This window comes from Halichoerus grypus, chromosome 4, assembly GCF_964656455.1.
Source record: "Halichoerus grypus chromosome 4, mHalGry1.hap1.1, whole genome shotgun sequence".
NCBI lineage: Eukaryota > Metazoa > Chordata > Mammalia > Carnivora > Phocidae > Halichoerus > Halichoerus grypus.
The window spans coordinates 164,612,368-164,627,124 of NC_135715.1; the positions used below are offsets into that span (position 1 = coordinate 164,612,368).

Sequence of the window (14,757 nt, forward strand, 5' to 3'; positions counted from 1 at the left end):
TACAGGCGAGGTTCAAGGTAGTGTGAGCAAAGGTCCTGGACATGAAAACACCACACTGGGAAGAAAGGCATGTAGCGAACGCAGTCCTCCTCAGTGATATGGCTCGTGTCTCCCAGCACTTTCATCCTCTACTAGGGACCCAAGCATGCAGTTCAGAAGGCGGCCAGGAAACAGCCGGGCTCCAAGAGCCATCAGATTGACTCCGGTGAGCCAATCATTAGAAATTAAAAAATTGGCATGGGGCAGGGGTGGTGACAAAGAGCATGTCATCTAATGGGGACAGCCCCTGCTCACCTTGGCATGCTGTAAAATTAGAACAGCCCAATTCAGGGATTTTTCAGAGAAGCCAGGAAAACACGGAGTGTATGTATATATGCACTCGCACACACATACATGTCTGGATATATACATATGCGCACACATTTGTACCATTATATATTTCTATATTTTTAAAATATTTTTTCTTAATTTTAAATATCCTTACTACACTGTGCAGGACAAATAAAATGCATCTGTATCTGGGCCAAATTCAGACCCACTGGCCATCTCGGTGCAAGTCGAAAGGACACGGAAGTTCGGAGAGGATGAGTGACTTGCACGAGGCCACGTGGTAGGTGCGGAGGCAGGGGCTCAGCTCTGGCCGTTGGGGCCCAACACTGAGCTTGTGGCAGGGCGGGCCTGGGAGGGAAATCACTCCGAGGCTGCAGCTGGAAGTGGTGGAGAGAAGTGGAACGGGAGCCCGAGGGCACAACGGAGGGACTAGCTGGTCATCCCAGGACAGGAGTATCTTCTACGTGATTAGGAAAGTCTACACACACACGTGCACTCACAGGTGAGGAGGGGCAAGAATGAAAATACTAAAACTGGAAAAAGAACAAACCTGGAGTCACCACAACTGCGGATATTAAATTCTAAGGGCCGGGGGTGGGGGGGGGGGGGGATGGTGCGCCTGGGTGACAGAGTCAGTTGGGCGTTTGACTCTTGGTTTCGGCTCAGGTCATGATCTCATGGGTTGTGGGTTTGAGCCCTGTTGCTGGCTCCCCACTCAGCACCGAGTCTGCTGGTCCCTCTTCTTCCGCCCCTCCCCTCCCCCCACTCACACATACTCTCTCTCTCTCTCTAAAATAAATCAATCTTTTAAAAAAAATTCTAAGGGGGTTAGTACTCAATAGTGGTTTCAAATACTAAAATGAAAATTTACTACCAATTTAAGAAAAACACCAACCTGCCCAAAATAAACCTGAAAAGAGAAACTGAATCCTGGACTCTCCAGCCCCTGCCTTCCCTTCCGGCCACAATTTCTTTCCATCAATAATCAGAACAACCTCCTCCAGGAGCTAGGGTCTGTGGTGGGACCTGACTGGCTGTTTCCGTAGTCAGTGTCTCCCTGCAGGAGCTAGATATTGAGGACGATGTCTGGAAGCTTCTATTTTGTAGTTGCTGGCCACCATGATAATCCAGTTTTTTGAAAGGGAGTTCTTGCCAGCAGGAAAAGCAGAGTCCAAAGATGATCATTGTCATCCGAACCAGTCCATAGCTCATGCTGCTCTTGACCTCGTAGATGAGAATATGTGGCTTGTCGAACAACATGCACTTGAAAACCGCGGACAAGTTCAATGAGGGGTTTGTTTCAGCATTTGTTTCTGCAGGTCATGTGAGATTTATTGCGCTTCATGACAGAAGGCAAGAACACGGAATAAAGAACTTCTTTACTGATGTCTATGATTTATACATAAAGTTTGCAATTAATCCATTTTATGAACCCAATTCTCCTATGGGATCAAGCGCATTTAACAGAAAAGTTCAGTTTCTTGGGAAGAAACATCTTTTAGGTTGAATGCAGAAAAAAATTGGAAATAAACAATGTCACTACAATGCGGAATGCTCAGGAATGAGTACATTGTAAGTAGCTTGATTAAATAGCCTGGAAAAGTGAAGGAAGGAAGGAAGGAAGGAAGGGAGGAAGGAAGGAAGGGAGGGCAGGAGGGAGAGGGCGGGAGGGAGAGAGGAATGGTATAAAGCCATTAAAGCTGAAGGCACAGCAGGACATACCGTACTGGGTGTGAGTGTGCCAAGGAAAGCTTCGTCCCTGTCCAGACTTTACCATAATTACACACACCCTTAGAGATTTCAGTGGAAATGAAGCTCGGAGGGGTTCTTGGGGAAGACTCACAAAAGCCACAGAGCAAATGTCTTTGACTCAGACTGGTAAACGTCGGGTGGTAAGGGGCCTGATTCGTGGGAAATAAAAGGGGAAATGAATTAATCCCTCGTATTTGTGAAAAGTGAGGACTAAAAATCTGCAAAATCTCCCAGCGCAACAGTCTGACTTCCCTCTACGGGTCTCTTCCTCTTCTACGGAGTGATCCTCCCCCCAAAGCTGATCTGTATGAAATGCAGAGGCAACACTTCATTCAGAGCAGCTCTGGGGGTGGGGGTGAAGGGAAGAGGTCAGATGGGTGGAAGGAAGGAAGCGTTGGACCCAGATGACAGACAAAAGCGGGGGCAGTTGGCAGCCCGGCACTCCCATGGTGCTTCCCCACTGAGGCCAGGCACACAGTGTCAAGCTGTCCCCCAAGATCTCAAGGGGGGGTTCTCTGCTTTTGTAAAGACTTTTTTCTACTAGACACCTATTTTTAAAGCTTCCCCCGCACCCCCCCCCCACCACCATACACTCCATGCTGAAGGCAAAAAGTTCATTCCAGCAACTCTCCAAATACCTTTGTGGTGCACCTGCCTGAGCGGCAGCCTCAGGTACCAGGTGCCCAAGCTTAGCAATACTAAGGCCTAAGAAAGGAATGTGCATGGGATGGGGTGGTGGAGGAGGGCAAAGCCCCGACTCCCCAATGGAGAAGGACAGGAACATCCACAGCCAGGGACCCGGTTCCGCCTGGCGCTTCTGGAATCGACAGCAGACTTCAGCCGCTTGGAGCCATGCGAGGCTCGATTTCACTAACCTTGTATTTCTCCCTTTCCTTTCTGCCTGATGGCTTGTGTGTATGTGAGAAAGACAGCTCATGAAAGTCCTGTCAGAAACAACAGAGTCCCATACATTTTGTAGCTGAGAAGCATTATAGTTCAGGGTTCCAGCTCTGGGGTCAAACGAATTTGAGTTCTTACCCTGGTTTTGTCACTTCCTACCCTCATGAACTTGGGCGCATCAATGGTCCTCTCCATGCCTCTGTTTTCTCACCTGTAAAATGGGACAACCTAATAAAGTCTGTGTCTGGAAAGAGAAAATGGAGAGTCAGCGAGGCCTGCTCTTTTTTCATAATAAGCCTTATTGAAATACCTGAAATTTTAAACCATGTCCATTTATAATTTTGGTTAAAAGGTAAAAATGATTTTATTTATTTTTTTTAAGATTTTATTTATTTATTTGACAGAGAGAGAGATAGTGAGAGCAGGAACACAAGCAGGAGGAGTGGGAGAGGGAGAAGCAGGCTTCCCGCAGAGCAGGGAGCCCGATAAGGGGCTCGATCCCAGGACCCTGGGATCATGACCTGAGCCGAAGGCAGATGCTTAACGACTGAGCCACCCAGGCGCCCACGGTAAAAATGATTTTAAAATATTAAAATACTTCAGGAAATAAAAAGAGAAAGAAAAAAAAAAAACCCTGAAGGCTGGGATAAGACATTTCTTTCTAACCAAGAAAAGAAAATACACAGATACATATAAATGAAATGGGTATTTGTATCCCTCAAACATGTATTTCTCAATTATGTTATGACGAAAGTGAGAGTAGGAGATAAAATAGAGTGTTAATATTCACATTTCATTTTCAGCCTGAGGAGCTCATTGGGCATGAGCAGCCTGGGTCTGCTACTTACTGTGTGCTGGTTAGTCATTTCTCTTTTACATCTCTGCTTTTTATTGCATGTATATTTATTTTCTTTATGAAAATCATAATTTCTACACACAGCAAAATATCCATTTTAGTTCTCCCTCAGGTCTCTTAATTCTTTTTTTCTGAATATTAAAAAATATCTTTATCAGAAAAAGTTGATTAGATTTGCTTATTAGATTAAAAAAATCCATTTTCCAAGTGTAGAATGAATTATAGTATGAAAAGAGTTATTTGTAAAAAATAGAAATATCAAATCTAGATTTGGGTAAAATAGCTTCTACTGCAATTTACTGTGAAGAGAGATTTAAAATATGGAATAACATCACACTAACCGAAAATTTCTCTGGGAAAATATTCTCCCGTTCCAAAAGAATTTTGACAAACAGCATTTCAGAGGTAAGTTTGAATCACATTGTAGGTCAAAAACAGTTAAACATCTGCAATTTTGTGTGATTGAATCTAATGAAGGAGGACTCAGTAAAGTGTCATTATTTTCTTCTTAGTTATAATAAAAATTCTACTCAGATCATACACTTAAAATGGGTGAATTTTATGGCATGTAAATTATGTCTCAGTGTTATGGACTGAGTGTTGGTGTTTGCCCAAAATTCACCAGTTGAACCCCTACCCCCTGAATGTGGGCTTTGGGAGGTAATAAGGGTTAGATGAGCCCATGGGGGCAGCATGTTCATGAATGGGATGAGTGCCCTAAGGAGACAGAAGAGAGACCTTGCTTCCCTCTGCTTTCTGCCCCGGGCGGGTTTGAGCGGGTGGGCATCCGCAAGAGAGCCTTCCCCGGAACTCTGACCCTGCCGGCACCCTCATCTCAGGCTTCTAGCCTCCAGAACTGTGAGAAATAAATGTCTGTTGTTTATAAGCCGCCAGTCTATGGTACTTTGTGATAGAATCCCAAACCAACTGAGACATTCAATAAAGCTGTTCAAAAAAAATCAACTTGAGTCATTCATTCATTATTATTTTCAAAACCCTAATCCGTAATTTATTGGTGGGAGATCTCACCGAGGTTCCACGAAGCTAACTGACTTGTCTGACTCATTCAGAGACAGGGAGAAAACCAGGCCACAATGAAAAGCCCAGACCTTGCCCTTCTTGGCTCAATCCCCTCATTCATAAGACTTGGAAAAAAGGGCCCAGCCTATTGCTAGTGTTTGCAGTACTCCAAGACGGGAGGATAATTAAACGAAGGCCACGGAAGTTTGTAGAAAAAGAACAAGAAACTAAAGTCCATGGTCTCAGTTGTTTCTTCCTCCATGGTAAGTTAACCATTACCTGGAAGCCAAACAAGGATCTTTGACACCTCCCTCCTCGACTCCAATACACCTGCATTTCCCCAGCCCCCCGTGCTCCGTGTTATCAGAGGACAGACAGCCTCACTGTGGAAGTCCAACTCAACCCAAACAGTCCATGCTGGGGGACTAAAAAAAAAAAAAGAAAGAAAAGAAAAGAAAGAAAAAGACAACAAAATTTGGGTAGCAACATTCAGAAAGCCTTTTTCCGTGTTTAGCAGCCACAATGCAATGCTCAAATGCATTTCTGGTAGCAGAGAGGGCCACTAAGCCTACCGGAAAGCCTGGGGGAGGTGCTTCTCAGACTTGAATGTGCACCTGAATCACCCATGGACCTGAATAAAATGCAGAGTCTTACTAGTCTTAGGTCTGGAGTAAGCTCTGAGATTCTGCATTTCTAACAAGCTCTCAGGAAACGCTGATGCTGCTAGGACTGGGACCACCTTCAAGTAGCAAAGGTCTAGAGCGGCTCTGTTCAGTAGAAATGTTGACTGCTGCAAAAATGCAAGCCACATACGTGACTTTAAATTTTCTGGTAGCTACATTAAAAAAGTAAAAAGAAGTAGATAAAATTAATTTTAACAATATATTTTTATTTAACCCAATAATTCAAAATACCATTTCAATATGTAACTAAGAGGAGAATTTATTTATGAGATGTCCAACATTCTTTTCTTCGTACTCAGCATTCAAAATTTGGTATGTATTTTGGACTCCCAGCACATCTCAATTCCAACTGGGCAGGTTTCAAGGGCTCGGTAGCCCCGTGTGACCAGTGGCTACCAGGTTAGGACGACACAGCTCCAGGTTCCCCCCAAGTGGCTCTGGATTCCCTAGACAGGCACACCAGAAGCAGCCGATACTGAGGGAGATTATTCTCATTCTACTCTATTCTTTTCTAGTGAGAAGTCCACCAGGGGGTCTTGCAGACTGAGAAATGGAGACAAGAAATGTCTAGTCTTTTGAGGTCTACTTATCAAAAATAGGAAGGGGCACGATTGCAAGAGAGGAAGAAGTGCATTTGCAATAAGGAGCCTTCCCACAGGGAGTGTAGCCAGCACAGTGGGAAGCTGGGGGAGGCCGATTCTGACAGGTGAGAGGCAGGGCAAGCGAGAGGCCCCAGGGTTCCTCAGCTGCTTGCTCGTCCCTGACCCCTCACCATCCATCCTGGACCCTGTGGCCAAACTCACCAACCCCGTGGCTTGCATTTAGTATCATTTAGTATCAAAAATGAAGTCAAAGAGGGAAAGGAAAAAAATATTTAAAGGATAAAGATTAAAAAAGATAAAAATGGAAGGTGAAGTGGGGCGCCTGGGTGGCTCAGTCGGTTGAGCGGCCAACTCTTGGTTTTGGCTCAGGTCATGATCTCAGGGCTGTGAGATCGAGCCCCGTGTCAGGGTCTGTGCTCAGTGGGGCGTCTGCTTGAGATTCTCGCTCTCTCTCTCTCCCTCTGTCCCTACCCACCCTCACTTCTAGAATAAATGAATAAATCTTTAAATGGAAAGTAAGGTTAGCAGGACATAAAAGAATTCCAAGAAAAAGAAAAACTCTTCTAAACCCTTAACCCTTATTGGATTTCTCACTCTTAGCTCCCAGGCTATGCACAGAAAGATAAATTTTGGAACTGGGTTGTCCTGCCTTTGCCTGGAGACAGGAGGAGCCCTGAAGCCACTGCGTTTAGCCCCATAAACCAGCGCGAGAGGCTCACTCTTGACTCCTCTACAGATTCTGCTTATGGAAGTCACAGAACTGGAGGACTGTTGACTCCCAACTCCCTTCAAAGCAGGAATTATTTCAGCAACCAGGACAGCCAGCCTGCCTTGAAACTTCCACAAAGGGTTTACTAGCTCAAGAAGACAGCCTTTTCCATTTTTAAGAAGTCTTAAAACGTCGTTTCTATCAAGCTGAAGTTTACCTTCATTTAAAGTTCAACCGCTAAAAAAAAAAAAATTAATTAATTAAAAAATAAAAAATAAAAAAAATAAAGTTAATCCACTAATCCAAGTCCTAGTTCCAGAACTACACAAACCGCTTGTCCACTAATCCAAGTCCTAGTTCCAGAACTACACAAACCGCTTGTCATCCTTATTCTTTAAATAATTGAAGACAGCTGTTCTGGCTTACTTGTCCTAGATCTCTTGCTGTTCAAATCTGCCAACACCTTTACATCAATTCGGGACCGACATGTATAGGGTAATTGTCCAGAAAGAGGATTAGTTAAATAAACTGCAGTACATCCACACAATGAATTATTATGCAGCCATTTAAAAACGATAATGGAGATGCAGATTTATCGACACTGGAAGACTTTTACCATATGTTAAATAATTAAAAGGCAGGCTAGAAAACCATATGTATAGTAGAATGCTATTTTTTTTTAATCTGTAAGTATAGTTTTACAGAGAGAAAAGTCTCGGAGAATACACACTAAAATGTCACAGAGGTTATTTATGAATGAAGGCATTACATTTTGCTTAACCACATTTTCTAATTCTTCTATGCGAGCATGTGGCACTTTATAATACCGTTAAATAATGTTTTGTATAGATAAGTATAAATTATAACCAGTCTTCATAGCAGATAGGGAGCAATGACAAATCATTCATTTGTTCCCTCAATGAATGAATACTTACTATATGTCAGACACTGTTTTAGGTGCAGTTGTAGGTACAAGACAGACCAAAATCCCCGGTCTCTGGAACTTACATTCCAATGAAGGAGACAGACGTTAAGAAATAAATTAGTAAAATACATAGTATATTAGTAGTGACAAGTGGTAAGGAGAAAAAAATCTAGGCAGGGAAAAAGTAGCAAGTGTTGAGGGAGATTGAAATTTTAGGTAAGATTGTCTGGGAAAGTCTCACAAGAAGGTGCCATTTGAGTAAAGACCTGAAGTAGGTACAGGGATGAGCTATATCTAGGTATCTGTGGAAAAAGGGTTCCAAGTCAAAAAGAGATTTATTACAAAGACCCTAAGGCAGGAGCATGACCCACATTCAAGACGTACCAGAGAACCCAGCATGGCCAGGGTGGAGGGGGTTGAGGGAGGGTACAAGGTCAAGGTGTTGGCCAGACCAGTAGGCCTTGCATCAGCCTAAGACGGGCAGCCACACAGGTTTCTGAGCAGAGGACTTACAGGATCCCGCAGAGGGTCTAAATACAATCACTCTGGTTGCTATGTTGAGAATAGACTGAAGTGGGACAAGGACAAAAGCATGGGCAAGTGATGGCAGTGGCTTGGACCAGTGTGGTAACCAGTGGAGATGGCGAGTCAAATGAACCACTCTTAGTGGCCAGAGTATATTGTGAGAGCAGAGCCCTCAGGATTTGCCCATGAACTAGACGTAGGGGATAAGAGAAAGAGGGGAGTAAGGATGATACCAAGGCATTAGGTGGGAGTAATTGGACAATGAGGAAGACTGTTGGAGGGTCCTATGGGGCAGACAACAGAAGCTCAGTTTTGAATACTGAATTTGAAAACCTCTTGGGCAATCAAATGCAGGTGTCAAAAACACAGGTATATATGTCTGGAAATCAGAAGAAAGGTACTGGATAGAGATGTTAAAAAACAAAATCCAACCGAATAAATCTTAAAGATCTTACTGGCTTTATTCAATGACTCGTGAATTGGGCAGCATCCAATCTAGCAGGTGGAAAGGAGCTCCAAGGAGCTGTACAAAATGAAAGATTTTATAGGCATAAGGAGGCAGGAACAAGGAAGTTATACTAGGCAAAAGAATGAATTGGTTATTGGAAAGTTACTTTCCTTATAGGGAAGAGAAGGGACCTAGCAGGCAGATGACCTAACTCATACTGATCAGGCAACTCCTAATTGGTTTAAGATCCCATTTCTGAGAGAGCCAAAACTATAATTAAATTAAATCTCACTTTGGTGATATGGGCTTAGCATAAGCAACTCCATTTGGGGCCTGTTGTCTTGTTTTTTTTACCAGATATAAATCAGGAGCTATCAAATAGATGGAACTTAAAGCCAAGAGACTGGAGAGGTCACCAGATTGTGAGTGTGGAGAGAAGAGCTGCAAGGTCTGAGCCCTGGGGCACCCCGTGTTATAGGAGCAGGGAGAAGAGGAGGATCCAGAGAGAGACAGAAGCACCAAGTGAGGAAAAAAGCCCAAGAGAATCTAGTGTCCTAAATGTAAGTAGAGATAAATGTAAAAAGAGCTGTAAGATGGAGGGCGTGGTCAGCTGTGTCTAGTACTATGCTAGGCTAAGTAAAGTAAGGAGCAAGGGCTGATGTAGCAACACAGAGGTGTCAACGACCTTGAAAGGACAGTTCTGTGGCCCATGGGGGCAGGAGTCAGTGGTGAGGGTCTCACAGGAGTAGCTTCGACAGAGAATGGGAGAAGAGAAATTGGAGACTTCAAGGACATATGATTCTTTCAAGATCTGCTCCAAGGGATAGAAGAAAAATGGATTAATAACTAGAGATAAGGAAGCAAGAGAGGCTCTTTGGGTTTTTTTTTTTTCTTTTAAGATGTGAAACATACAGCATGTTTGTGTATAAGTGGAAATGATCCAGTAGATGAGGAAACAATAGGGAAGAGAAGGGTAAGTTACTGGAGCAATGTCTCTGGGTAAATGAAAGGGGATGGATCCAAGCCCAAATGGAGGGGGAGGTCCTTGCTGAGAACACAGACACATCGTCTACAGTACCAAGAAAGAAGGGGAAGTAAATGGGAACAGAGACATCTACCAGTGAGGAGAAGTGTCACAGGAGAGTGTAGGACTTGTCTTTGATTGCTTTACTTTTCTTAGTGAAACAGGAAGCAAGGATATCTGCTCAAGGTGAGGATGAAGTATGAGGTGGGGTTCAAGGACAGAGGAGAAAGTATGAACTTGGCCTCTTAGGAAAGGGAAAAGAGTAAAGGGAATACTTGTTTGTTAGGCAACATTAAGGGTATGCTTGAATTTAGTGATCATAAATCATGTTTGAGACCTACTATTTATGATTTCATTTTTAAGAACGACTAGGAATCAATAAATGAAAATATTGACTTTCACTACTAAAATCAGAATATCCTAGACTTTCTGAATTGGAAGCTACTTTAAACTACTATCATTCGACTTCTTTCTTTCATAGAGAAGGAAATAGAGGACCAAGGAAGTTAGGACTTTTGCTAAACAAGGTCCCTAAAGAGGTTAGTGGCAGAACCCATATATTTATTGTGGGGGAGAAAATGAAAACTTGATAGGCGTGTCCCCCAAGTACAGAAGACACACCAATGGCTGGAATGTATAGGGTTCAACTACGTATGAAACTGTCTTATGAGAGATGTACAATAATAGGATGGGTTACCTGAGAAGGAGTAAAGGTGGAAGACATCTTTTAAGTGTAGTGAAGAGTGGTTCCTATATTAAGGAGTTAGTCTAAATTACCCTTCCACTTCTGATATTTAACACTTCAAAAGGAGTCTTCAAGAATATTGTGCAAAGGGGCACCTGGGTGCCTCAGTCCGTCAAGTGTCTGCCTTCAGCTCAGGTCATGATCTCAGGGTCCTGGGGTCGAGCCCTCCGTCAGGCTCCCCACTCAGTGGGGAGTCTACTTCTCCCTCTCCCTCTGCCATTCCCCTCCCACAACTCGTGCGTTCTCTCTCTCTCTGCTCTCTCTCTCAAGTAAATAAAATCTTTAAAAAAAAAAAAGAATAGGGCGCCTGGGTAGCTCAGTTGGTTAAGCGACTGCCTTTGGCTCAGGTCATGATCCTGGAGTCCTGGGATCGAGTCCCACATTGGGCTCCTTGCTCGGCGGGGAGTCTGCTTCTCCCTCTGCCCTTCCCCCCTCTCATGCTCTCTCTCTCTAATAAATAAATAAATAAATCTTAAAAAAAAAGAATATTGTGCACAGGCTACGAGAAAAAGAGTATCAGGGGCAGCGTTGGGACTACTAATAACTAAGGCCCACAGCCCACTTAAAAAGCCTCTTCCCGAGGTGCCTGGGCGGCTCAGTCGAGCATCCAACTTGGTTTCCAATCGGGTCATGATCTCAGGGTCATGGGATAGAGCCCTGCATCTTGCTCCACGCTCAGTGCGGAGCCTGTTGGAGATTCTCTCCCTCCTTCTCCCCCGCCCCTCCCCCCACTCGCACACTCTCTAAATAAATACATAAATAAAATCTTTAAAAAAAAAAATATCCTCCCCTAAATTCTTCAATTACAGCTCTTGAAGTATCAGAACTAACTGAAGTTCCTTCTTCCCCTACCCACACTGTGGCACATGTGCTTTTACAGCACGAAATGTTTACAAGACAAGTAGCCGGAGGAAGAGTAGGGAGACCTCAGGAGCTTGGGTAATAAACAGAGCAGATAATTAGTCCTTGAATAATTGATGAACTTGGGCTTTAAGGCTATTACTCCAACAAACATTCTTAATGGCACTAAAACTAACCCAAACATCTTCCCAACGCCAACCAGTGAATGGATTATAAGTTTGCTCCAAAGGAAACACTGTTTAGAAATGATGCATACATTGCTATTCCAACAAATGGGAATGGCCCCAGCAGAGAAGGTGCCTTTAAAATGCAATCCGGAAAAAAACATTCTCCAATCTAGTTTGTGCCACAGCACGTTTGTGCTTTTTAAATTCTTCTACAGCATATTTGGGAAAGAATTGAGCGACTAAGCAAGGACAGATACAAGGTGTCCACAGAAGTAGCTGCCATGTGTCAAGCAAGGCCAGCAGAGGTGGCCAGTAGAGAAAGAAGCAGTCCCGTTAGATTCAGTTTGTTGGTTTATATAGACAGCAAAAGAAAAATGAGCACGGGTGCCAGCACCCCTCTGTCCTTTGTCCCGCGAGGCAATACTAAGACAGAGGGGGCCAGAGAACCTACAGCATGGATGGCTGGACTTTTTTTTGCTGAGGAGCCAGTAACCTAGCCTGCAGCTCAAAAGGTGGGGACAAGACCTCACACCTCCTGCGAAGCCAGGAGGCAGCGAGAAACTCACATGATGACTTCCTGGGAAGACCAGGAGGCAAGTGGGGAATGACCCTATAGCATCTCTGCACTCGGCTCTCGTGTTCCGGGACAATTGTGAGGCCTACGTGGAAACGTACCCGGGTCGCCGGGGTGTCAAGTGGAGCCGTTCCCCTGCACCACCGTGGGTTTAAAGAGTCTCTTGGGAAAGATTAGGAAAGAGAGGGATGCAGACATCAGTAAAAAGAGCCAAAAGGGCTCTGATGAGGAAGCCGGGGCACTGATTAGGCCGCAAGGGAAAGGGCTCACAGCGGCTGGATTGGTTTGATGAGGTGGGATCTGCCGAACGAGCTAAGGGAAAACCCATTGGACACAACGTAACAGGCGAGGCCATGCATCCCCAGCACGGGGATCCGGAAACACTACTTTAGATCAACAAAACCAAAAGCAGAAGGGTTTAAGCTTTTCAGAACAAGGAATTTTTCAAGGCTAACCAACAAAATAACAAAATCCCTCGAGAATACTATCATGTTATGGTACATGAACATGCATTTGAAGAGTTTCCATCAGGGCCTGATGATCCCTAATTACCGGACTCAACAGACTTGGTTAGAATTTGGATCTTCCTAATCTTCAAGACCCTACAAAGCTAGAATCTGGTGGCATAAAGAGGGAAAAGTATGATTTTTTAAAAAAGAATCCAAAACAGTTAGCTCAGCATATCTGTACTTCATAGGAAAGACATTATTTTCAAAACAAAAAATAAAAGTTCTTAGAATTTCAGATTTGGAAGGAATCTCGGAGATTGTATAATCTGAAGATTTTCAAACATTTAAAATTTCTAGCTCCAGAACTCACTGGTCACACAAAAGCCCATGAAAAAAGGAGGGGGAGCACGGAGGCTCGACTGTCCGTCCCACTCCAGTTTGCTGTCGCACCCCCCACTCTGAGGGGCCTCAAGGACCTCACAGAGCAAAGTTTTGCAACCACTCATCTAGCCGAGTTCCCTGTCTATGGACGGGGACACTGAGGCTGAGTTTATTTTCCCAAGGTTAAACTTCTAGTTTAGAGAAGCTCGGACCCCTGAGCACTCCCTCCAGGACAGTGCTGTTTGTGTGCTCGGCAAAGAAAGTGGTTTCCGGAGACAGAATCTACTCCTGGTGAAGATGCTGTGAAGATTGCTGCAATGGCCACAGAGGATTTAGAATAGTACAGAAACTCACCTGATAAAGCAGCAGCAGGGTTTGAGAGGATGGACTCCAATTTTGAAAGAAGTTCTACTGTGAGTAAAATGCTATGAAGCAGCATCACACGCTACAGAGAAATCATGTGTGAAAGACTCAGTCGATGTGGCAAACTTCACTGTTGTCTTATTTTAAGAAATTGCCACAGCCACCCCCAGCTTCAGCAACCACCACCCTGATCAGTCAGCAGCCATGAACATCAAGGCAAGACCCTCTGCCAGCAAAAAGATTACGACTCACTGAAAGCTCAGAAGATGATTAGCGTTGTTTTTTTTTTAGCAATAAAGTATATTTTAATTAAGGTCTGTATATTGTCTTCTTAGACATAAGGCTATCGCACACTTAATAGATTTCACTATAGTATAAACATAACCTTTATATGCACTGGGAAGCCAAAAAATACATTTGACTCATTTAATTGCGATATTCACTTTATTGCAGTGGTCTGGAACTGAACCGGGAATATCTCCATGGTACGCCTGTATGTGATTTTAACGTTTCATTGCGTTTTCTAGCAAGGTTTTTATTTAGTCTTAGACCCAAAATACTTCCCAAAGGAGAGCATCTCCAATTTGGTAATTTATGTCAACAAGAAAATATGATTAATTAATATAGATCAGATTTACTGCCAACTTTTCAGGAATAAATTTATTTTGTCAAGTAGTCTATTAATTAAACAGAAGTATGATAAGAGAAACAAATGATAATAATACAAATAACAGTCCCAAATTTCTTACTATTTTCAGAAAGAAATGTTGTAGGTAAGAGCCAGGAATGGAAAAAGATGTTATACTTTATTTATTTATTTAATTATTTAAAGCAGGCTCCATGCCTAACGTGGAGCTTGAACTCACGACCCTGAGACCAACAGCTGCATGCTCCGCTGACTGAGCCAGCCAGGCGCCCCAAAGATGTTATACTTTAAATGTCAAAATTCAGATACAGTTTTGGCACTACTACATCAGTATATAAAAATCAAACAAAAAAGATATGATATGCTTTTTAAATGATTACTACTCTGCAAGTATTTTTTAAAAGATTTTATTTATTCATTTGAGAGAGAGTATGTGTAAGTGAGAGAGAGAGAGAAAGCATGGGGGGGGAGGGGCAGAGGAAGAGGGAGAAGCCGACTCCCCTCTGAGCAGGGAGCCCAATGCTGGGCTTGATCCCAGGACCCCGGGATGACCTGAGCCAAAGAACACAGATGCTTAACCAACTGAGTCACCCAGGCACCGGACTCTGCACATATTTTGAGGGAGATAGGACATGGATAAGTGAAATGCTGACAATCTAGCATATGCTGCGACAAATTACTGTTAGAACAAGATCACCAATTTTAAATATAAAGATATATTTGAAGGTTCCTTGTTTTCCCCCTACCAAAGAAATCAGACGTATTATTTAGCTTCCATGGGCATCGTAATGAGCAAC

The 14,757-nt window shown here is 43.5% G+C and overlaps 1 pseudogene; it reads left to right on the plus strand.

Moving 5' to 3' along the window:
• The first annotated feature begins 1,412 nt into the window (after positions 1-1,412).
• Positions 1,413-1,837, plus strand: LOC118545620 (trafficking protein particle complex subunit 2-like; annotated as a pseudogene).
• The last annotated feature ends 12,920 nt before the right edge of the window (positions 1,838-14,757 follow it).